Raw genomic sequence first — 9,386 nt, 5'->3', positions numbered from 1 at the left:
TGAGGTTGCCCAAGTTTGGGGCTCGATCCGAAATCAATAGGTGTGAGAAATTGGACAATTCAAGTTCAACGGCAGTTCGTTCCTAATGGGAGTGGTTGTTGTATTCCATACTTCTAGCGATTGGATTTCACTCAAAACTCAACAAATGACTCCTCCCACCATATTATGGTGTTGACCAAGTTTTGGGCTCGATACAAAATCCATAGGTGTGAGAAATTGGTCAATTCAATTTCAACGGCAGTTCGTTCCTAATGGGAGTGGTTTGTGTATTCCATACTTCTAGCGATTGGATTTCATTCAAAACTCACCAAATGACTCCTCCCACCATATTATGATGTTGCCCAAGTTTTGGGCTCGATCCGAAATAAATAGGTGTTCCAAATTGGACAATTCAAGTTCAACGGCAGTTCTTCCAAATGGGAGTGGTTTGTGTATTCCATACTTCTAGCGATTGGATTTCACTCAAAACTCACCAAATGACTCCTCCCACCATATTATGAGGTTGCCCAAGTTTTGGGCTCGATCCGAAATCAATAGGTGTGCGAAATTGGACAATTCAAGTTCAACGGCAGTTCGTTCCTAATTGGACTGGTTGGTGTATTCCATACTTCTAGCGATTGGATTTCACTCAAAACTCACCAAATCACTCCTCCCACCATATTATGATGTCGCCCAAGTTTTGGCCTTGATCCGAAATGATTAGGTGTTCCAAATTGGACAATTCAAGTTCAATGCCAGTTCGTTCCTAATTGGAGTGGTTGGGGTATTCTATGCTTCTAGCGATTGGATTTCACTCAAAACTCACCAAATGACTCCTCCCACCATATTATGATGTTGCCCACGTTTTGGGCTCGATCCGAAATCAATAGGTGTTCCAAATTGGACAATTCAAGTTCAACGACAGTTCGTTCCTAATTGGAGTGGTTGGTGTATTCCATACTTCTAGCGATTGGATTTCACTCAAAACTCAACAAATGACTCCTCCCACCCTATTATGGTGTTGCCCAAGTTTTGGGCTCGATCCGAAATCAATAGGTGTGAGAAATTGGACAATTCAAGTTCAACGGCAGTTCGTTCCTAATGGGAGTGGTTTGTGTATTCCATACTTCTAGCGATTGGATTTCACTCAAAACTCACCAAATGACTCCTCCCACCATATTATGATGTTGCCCAAGTTTTGGGCTCGATCCGAAATCAATAGGTGTTCCAAACTGGACAATTCAAGTTCAACGGCAGTTCGTTCCTAAATGGACTGGTTGGTGTATTCCATACTTCTAGCGATTGGATTTCACTCAAAACTCACCAAATGACTCCTCCCACCATATTATGATGTTGCCCAAGTTTTGGGCTCGATCCGAAATCAATAGGTGTTCCAAATTGGACAATTCAAGTTCAACGGTAGTTCGTTCCCAACTGGAGTGGTTGGTGTATTCCGTACTGCTAAAGATTGGGTTTCACTCAAAACTCACCGAATGACTCCTCCCACCATATTATGAAGTTGCCCAAGTTTTGGGCTCAATCCAAAATCAATAGGTGTGAGAAATTGGACAATTCAAGTTCAACGGCAGTTCGTTCCTAATTGGAATGGTTGGTGTATTCCATACATCTTGCGATTGGATTTCACTCAAAACTCTACAAATGACTCCTCCCACCGTATTATGATGTTGCCCAAGTTTTGGGCTCGATCCGAAATCAATAGGTGTTCCACATTGGACAATTCCAGTTCAACGGCAGTTCATTCCTAATTGGAGTGATTGGTGTATTCCATACTTCTAGCGATTGGATTTCACTCAAAACTCACCAAATTACTCTTCCCACCATAATATGATGTTGCCCAAGTTTGGGGTTCGATCCAAAATCAATAGGTGTGAGAAATTGGACAATTTAAGTTCAACGGCAGTTCGTTCCTAATGGGAGTGGTTGGTGTATTCCATACTTCTAGCGATTGGATTTCACTCAAAACTCACCAAATGACTCCTCCCACCATATTATGATGTTGCCCAAGTTTTGGGCTCGATCCAAAATCAATAGGTGTTCCAAATTGGACAATTCAAGTTCAACGGCAGTTCGTTCCTAATTGGAGTGGTTGGTGTATTCCATACGTCTAGCGATTGGATTTCACTCAAAACTCACCAAATGACTCCTCCCACCATATTGTGTTGTTGCCCAAGTTTTGGGCTCGATATGAAATCAATAGGTCTGAGAAATTGGACTATTCAAGTTCAACGGCAGTTCGTTCCTAAATGGAGTGGTTGGTGTATTCCATACTTCTAGCGATTGGATTTCACTCAAAACTCACCAAATGACTCCTCCCACCATATTATCTTGTTGCCCAAGTTTGGGGCTCGATCCGAAATCAATAGGTGTGAGAAATTGGACAATTCAAGTTCAACGGCAACTCGTTCCTAATTGGAGTGGTTGGTGTATTCCATACTTCTAGCGATTGGATTTCACTCAAAACTCACCAAATGACTCCTCCCACCATATTTTGATGTTGCCCAAGTTTTCGGCTCGATCCGAAATCAATAGGTGTTCCAAATTGGACAATTCAAGTTCAACGGCAGTTCGGTCCTAGTTGGAGTGGTTGGTGTATTCCATACTTCTAGCGATTGGATTTCACTCAAAACTCACCAAATGACTCCTCCCACCATATTATGATGTTGCCCAAGTTATGGGCTCGATCCGAAATCAATAGGTGTTCCAAATTGGACAATTCAAGTTCAACGGCAGTTCGTTCCTAATTGGAGTGGTTGGTGTATTCCATACGTCTAGCGATTGGATTTCACTCAAAACTCACCAAATGACTCCTCCCACCATATTATGTTGTTGCCCAAGTTTTGGGCTCGATCTGAAATCAATAGGTCTGAGAAATTGGACTATTCAAGTTTAACGGCAGTTCGTTCCTAATTGGAGTGGTTGGTGTATTCCATACTTCTAGTGATTGGATTTCACTCAAAACTCACCAAATGACTCCTCCCACCATATTATGATGTTGCCCAAGTTTTGGGCTCGATCCGAAATTAATAGGTGTGAGAAATTGGACAATTCAAGTTCAACGGCAGTTCGTTCCTAATTGGAGTGGTTGGTGTATTCCATACTTCTAGCGATTGGATTTAACTCAAAACTCACCAAATGACTCCTCCCACCATATAATGATGTTGCCCAAGTTTTGGGATCGATCCGATATCAATAGGTGTTCCAAATTGGACAATTCAAGTTCAACGGTAGTTCGTTCCTAATTGGAGTGGTCGGTGTATTCCATACTTCTAGCGATTGGATTTCACTCAAAACTAACCAAATGACTCCTCCCACCATATTATGATGTTGCCCAAGTTTTGGGCTCGATCCGAAGTCAATAGGTGTGAGAAATTGGACAATTCAAGTTCAACGGCAGTTCGTTCTTATCTGGAGTGGTTGGTGTATTCCATACTTCTAAAGATTGGATTTCACTCAAAACTCACCAAATGACTCCTCCCACCATATTATGATGTTGCCCAAGTTTTGGGCTAGATCCGAAATCAATAGGTGTTCCAAATTGGACAATTCAACTTCAACGGCAGTTCGTTCCTAATTGGAGTGGTTGGTGTATTCCATACTTCTAGCGATTTGATTTCACTCAAAACTCACCAAATGACTCCTCCCACCATATTATGTTGTTGCCCAAGTTTTGGGCTCGATCTGAAATCAATAGGTCTGAGAAATTGGACTATTCAAGTTCAACGGCAGTTCGTTCCTAATTGGAGTGGTTGGTGTATTCCATACTTCTAGCGATTGGATTTAACTCAAAACTCACCAAATGACTCCTCCCACCATATTATGTTGTTGCCCAAGTTTTGGGCTCGATCTGAAATCAATAGGTCTGAGAAATTGGACTATTCAAGTTCAACGGCAGTTCGTTCCTAATTGGAGTGGTTGGTGTATTCCATACTTCTAGCGATTGGATTTCACTCAAAACTCACCAAATGACTCCTCCCACCATATTATGGTGTTGCCCAAGTTTGGGGCTCAATCCGAAATCAATAGGTGTGAGAAATTGGACAATTCAAGTAAAACGGCAGTTCGTTCCTAATTGGAGTGGTTGGTGTATTCCACACTTCTAGCGATTGGATTTCACTCAAAACTCACCAAATGACTCCCCCCACCATATTATGATGTTGCCCAAGTTTTGGGCTCGATCCGAAATCAATAGGTGTTCCAAATTGGACAATTCAAGTTCAACGGCAGTTCGTTCCTAATTGGAGTGGTTGGTGTATTCCATACTTCTAGCGATTGTATTTCACTCAAAACTCACCAAATGACTCCTCACACCATATTATGATGGTGCACAAGTTTTGGGCTCAATCTGAAATCAATAGGTGTGAGAAATTGGGCAATTCAAGTTCAACGGCAGTTCGTTCCTAATTGGAGTGGTTGGTGTATTCCATACTTCTAGCGATTGGATTTCACTCAAAACTCACCAAATGACTCCTCCCACCATATTATGATGCTGCCCAAGTTTTGGGCTCGATCCGAAATCAATAGGTGTTCCAAATTGGACAATTCAAGTTCAACGGCAGTTCGTTCCCAATTGGAGTGCTTGGTGTATTCCATACTTCTAGCGATTGGATTTCACTCAGAACTCACAAAATGACTCCTCCCACCATATTATGATGTTGCCCAAGTTTTGGGCTCGATCCGAAATCAATACGTGTGAGAAATTGGACAATTCAAGTTCAACGGCAGTTCGTTCCTAATTGGAGTGGTTGGTGTATTCCATACTTCTTGCGATTGGATTTCACTCAAAACTCACCAAATGACTCCTCCCACCACATTATGATGTTGCCCAAGTTTTGGGCTCGATCCTAATTCAATAGGTGTGAGAAATTGGTCAATTCAATTTCAACGACAGTTCGTTCCTAATAGGAGTGGTTGGTGTATTCCATACTTCTAGCGATTGGATTTCACTCAAAACTCACCAAATGACTCCTCCCACCATATTATGATGTTGCCCAAGTTTTGGGCTCGATCCGAAATCCATAGGTGTTCCAAATTGGACAATTCAAGTTCAACGGCAGTTCGTTCCCAATAGGAGTGGTTGGTGTATTCCATACTTCTAGCAATTGGATTTGACTCAAAACTCACCAAATGACTCCTCCCACCATATTATGATGTTGCCCAAGTTTTGGGCTCGATCCGAAATCAGTAGGTGTTCCAAATTGGAAAATTCAAGTATAACGGCAGTTCGTTCCTAACTGGAGTGGTTGGTGTATTCCATACTTCTAGCGATTGGATGTCACTGAAAACTCACCAAATGACTACTCCTACCATATTATGATATTGCCCAAGTTTTGGGCTCGATCCGAAATCAATAGGTGTTCCAAATTGGACAATTCAAGTTCAACGGCAGTTCGTTCCTAATTGGAGTGGTTGGTGTATTCTATACTTCTAGCGATTGGATTTCACTCAAAACTCACCAAATGACTCCTCCCACCATATTATGATGTTGCCCAAGTTTTGGGCTCGATTCGAAATCAATAGGCGTGAGAAATTGGACAATTCAAGTTCAATGGCATTTCGTTCCTAATTGGAGTGGTTGGTGTATTCCATACTTCTAGCGATTGGATTTCACTCAAAACTCACAAAATGACACCTCTCACCGTACTAGGATGTTGCCCAAGTTTTGGGCTCTATCCGAAATCAATAGGTGTTCCAAATTGGACAATTCATGTTCAACGGCAGTTTGTTCCTAATTGGAGTGGTTGGTGTATTCCATACTTCTAGCGATTGGATTTCACTCAAAACTAACCAAACGACTCCTCCCACCATATTATGATGTTCCCCAAGTTTTGGGCTCAATCCGAAATCACTAGGTGTCAGAAATTGGACAATTCAAGTTCAACGGCAGTTCGTTCCTAATTGGAGTGGTTGGTGTATTCCACACTTTTAGCGATTGGATTTCACTCAAAACTCACCAAATGACTCCTCCCACCATATTATGATGTTGCCCAAGTTTTGGGCTCGATCCGAAATCAATCGGTGTGAGAAATTGGACAATTCAAGTTCAACGGCAGTTCGTTCCTAATTGGAGTGGTTGGTGTATTCCATACTTCTAGCGATTGGATTTCACTGAAAACTCACAAAAGGACTCCTCCCACCATATTATGACGTTGCCCAAGTTTTGGGCTCGATCCGAAATCTATAGGTGTTCCAAATTGGACAATTCAAGTTCAACGGCAGTTCGTTCCTAATTGGAGTGGTTGTTGTATTCCATACTTCTAGCGATTGGATTTCACTCAAAACTCACCAAATGACTCCTCCCACCATATTATGATGTTGCCCAAGTTTTGGGCTCGATCCGAAATCAATAGGTCTTCCAAATTTGACAATTAGAGTTCAACGGCAGTTCGTTCCTAACTGGAGTGGTTGGTGTATTCCATACTTCTAGCGATTGGATTTCACTCAAAACTAACCAAATGACTCCTCCCACCATATTTTGATGTTGCCCAAGTTTTGGGCTTGATCCGAAATCAATAGGTGTTCCAAATTGGACAATTCAAGTTCAACGGCAGTTCGTTCCTAATTGGAGTGGTTGGTGTATTCCACACTTCTAGTGATTGGATTTCACTCAAAACTCACCAAACGACTCCTCTCACCATATTATGATGTTGCCCAAGTTTGCGGCTCGATCCGAAATCAATAGGTGTGAGAAATTGGACAATTCAAGTTCAACGGCAATTCGTTCCTAATTGGAGTGGGTGGTGAATTACATAATTCTAGCGATTGGATTTCACTCAAAACTCACCAAATGACTCCTCCCACCAGATTATGATGTTCCCCAAGTTTTGGGCTCGATCCGAAATCAATAGGTGTGAGAAATTGGACATTTCAAGTTCAACGGCAGTTCGTTCCTAATTGGAGTGGTTGGTGTATTCTATACTTCTAGCGATTGGATTTCACTCAAAACTAGCCAAATGACTCCTCCCATCATATTATGATGTTGCCCAAGTTTGGGGCTTGATTCGAAATCAATAGGTGTGAAAAATTGGACATTTCAAGTTCAACGGCAGTTCGTTCTTAATTGGAGTGGTTGGTGTATTCCATACTTCTAGCGATTGGATTTCACTCAAAACTCACAAAATGACTCCTCCCACCATATTATGATGTTGCCCAAGTTTTGGGCTCGATCCGAAATCAATAGGTGTGAGAAATTGGACAATTCAAGTTCAACGACAGTTCGTTCCTAACTGGAGTGGTTGCGGTATTCGATACTTCTAGAGATTGGATTTCACTCAAAACTCACCAAATGACTCTTCTCACCATATTATGAAGTTGCCCAAGTTTTGGGCTTGATCCGAAATCAATAGGTGTTCCAAATTGGACAATTCAAGTTCAACGGCAGTTCGTTCCTAATTGGAGTGGTTGGTGTATGCCATACTTCTAGCGATTGGATTTCACTCAAAACTCACAAAATGACTCCTCCCACCATATTATGATGTTGCCCAAGTTTTTGGCTCGATCCGAAATCAATAGGTGTTCCAAATTGGACAATTCAAGTTCAACCGCAGTTCATTCCTAACTAGAGTGGTTGGTGTATTCCATACTTCTAAGGATTGGATTTCACTCAAAACTCACCAAATGACTCCTCCCACCATATTATGATGTTGCCCAAGTTTGGGGATCGATCCGAAATCAATAGGTGTGAGAAATTGGACAATTCAAGTTCAACCGCAGATCGTTCCTAACTGGAGTGGTTGGTGTATTCCATACTTCAAGCGATTGGATTTCACTCAAAACTCACCAAATGACTCCTCCCACCATATTATGATGTTGCCCAAGTTTTGGGCTCGATCCGAAATCAATAGGTCTTTCAAATTTGACAATTAGTGTTCAACGGCAGTTCGTTCCTAATTGGAGTGGTTGGTGTATTCCATACTTCTAGCAATTGGATTTCACTCAAAACTCACCAAATGACTCCTCCCACCATATTATGATATTGCCCAAGTTTTGGGCTCGATCAGAAATCAATAGGTGTTCCAAATTGGACAATTCAAGTTCAACGGCAGTTCGTTCCTAATTGGAGTGGTTGGTGTATTCCACACTTCTAGCGAGTGGATTTCACTCAAAACTCACCAAATGACTCCTCCCACCATATTATGATGTTGCCCAAGTTTTGGGCTCGATCCGAAATCAATAGGTGTGAGAAATTGGACAATTCAAGTTCAACGGCAGTTCGTTCCTAATTGGAGTGGTTGGTGTATTCCACACTTCTAGCGAGTGGATTTCACTCAAAACTCACCAAATGACTCCTCCCACCATATTATGATGTTGCCCAAGTTTTGGGCTCGATCCGAAATCAATAGGTGTGAGAAATTGGACAATTCAAGTTCAACGGCAGTTCGTTCCTAATTGGAGTGGTTGGTGTATTCCACACTTCTAGCGAGTGGATTTCACTCAAAACTCACCAAATGACTCCTCCCACCATATTATGATGTTGCCCAAGTTTTGGGCTCGATCCGAAATCAATAGGTCTTTCAAATTTGACAATTAGTGTTCAACGGCAGTTCGTTCCTAATTGGAGTGGTTGGTGTATTCCATACTTCTAGCAATTGGATTTCACTCAAAACTCACCAAATGACTCCTCCCACCATATTATGATATTGCCCAAGTTTTGGGCTCAATCAGAAATCAATAGGTGTTCCAAATTGGACAATTCAAGTTCAACGGCAGTTCGTTCCTAATTGGAGTGGTTGGTGTATTCCACACTTCTAGCGAGTGGATTTCACTCAAAACTCACCAAATGACTCCTCCCACCATATTATGATGTTGCCCAAGTTTTGGGCTCGATCCGAAATCAATAGGTGTGAGAAATTGGACAATTCAAGTTCAACGGCAGTTCGTTCCTAATTGGAGTGGTTGGTGTATTCCACACTTCTAGCGAGTGGATTTCACTCAAAACTCACCAAATGACTCCTCCCACCATATTATGATGTTGCCCAAGTTTTGGGCTCGATCCGAAATCAATAGGTGTGAGAAATTGGACAATTCAAGTTCAACGGCAGTTCGTTCCTAATTGGAGTGGTTGGTGTATTCCATACTTCTAGCGATTGGATTTCACTCAAAACTCACCAAATGACTCCTCCCACCATATTATGATCTTGCCCAAGTTTTGAGCTCGATCCGAAATCAATAGGTGTGAGAAATTGGAAAATTCAAGTTCAACGGCAGTTCCTTCCTAATTGGAGTGGTTGGTGTATTCGACACTTCTAGCGATTGGATTTCACTCTAAACTCACCAAATGACTCCTCCCACCATATTATGATGTTGCCCAAGTTTTGGGCTCGATCCGAAATCAATAGGTGTTCCAAATTGGACAATTCAAGTTCAACGGCAGATCGTTCCTAATTGGA

This window comes from Prunus avium, chromosome 7 (genome assembly GCF_965620075.1).
Source record: "Prunus avium chromosome 7, drPruAviu1.hap1.1, whole genome shotgun sequence".
Classification (NCBI taxonomy): Eukaryota; Viridiplantae; Streptophyta; class Magnoliopsida; order Rosales; family Rosaceae; genus Prunus; species Prunus avium.
Note: the sequence above shows the minus strand (reverse complement) of the source record.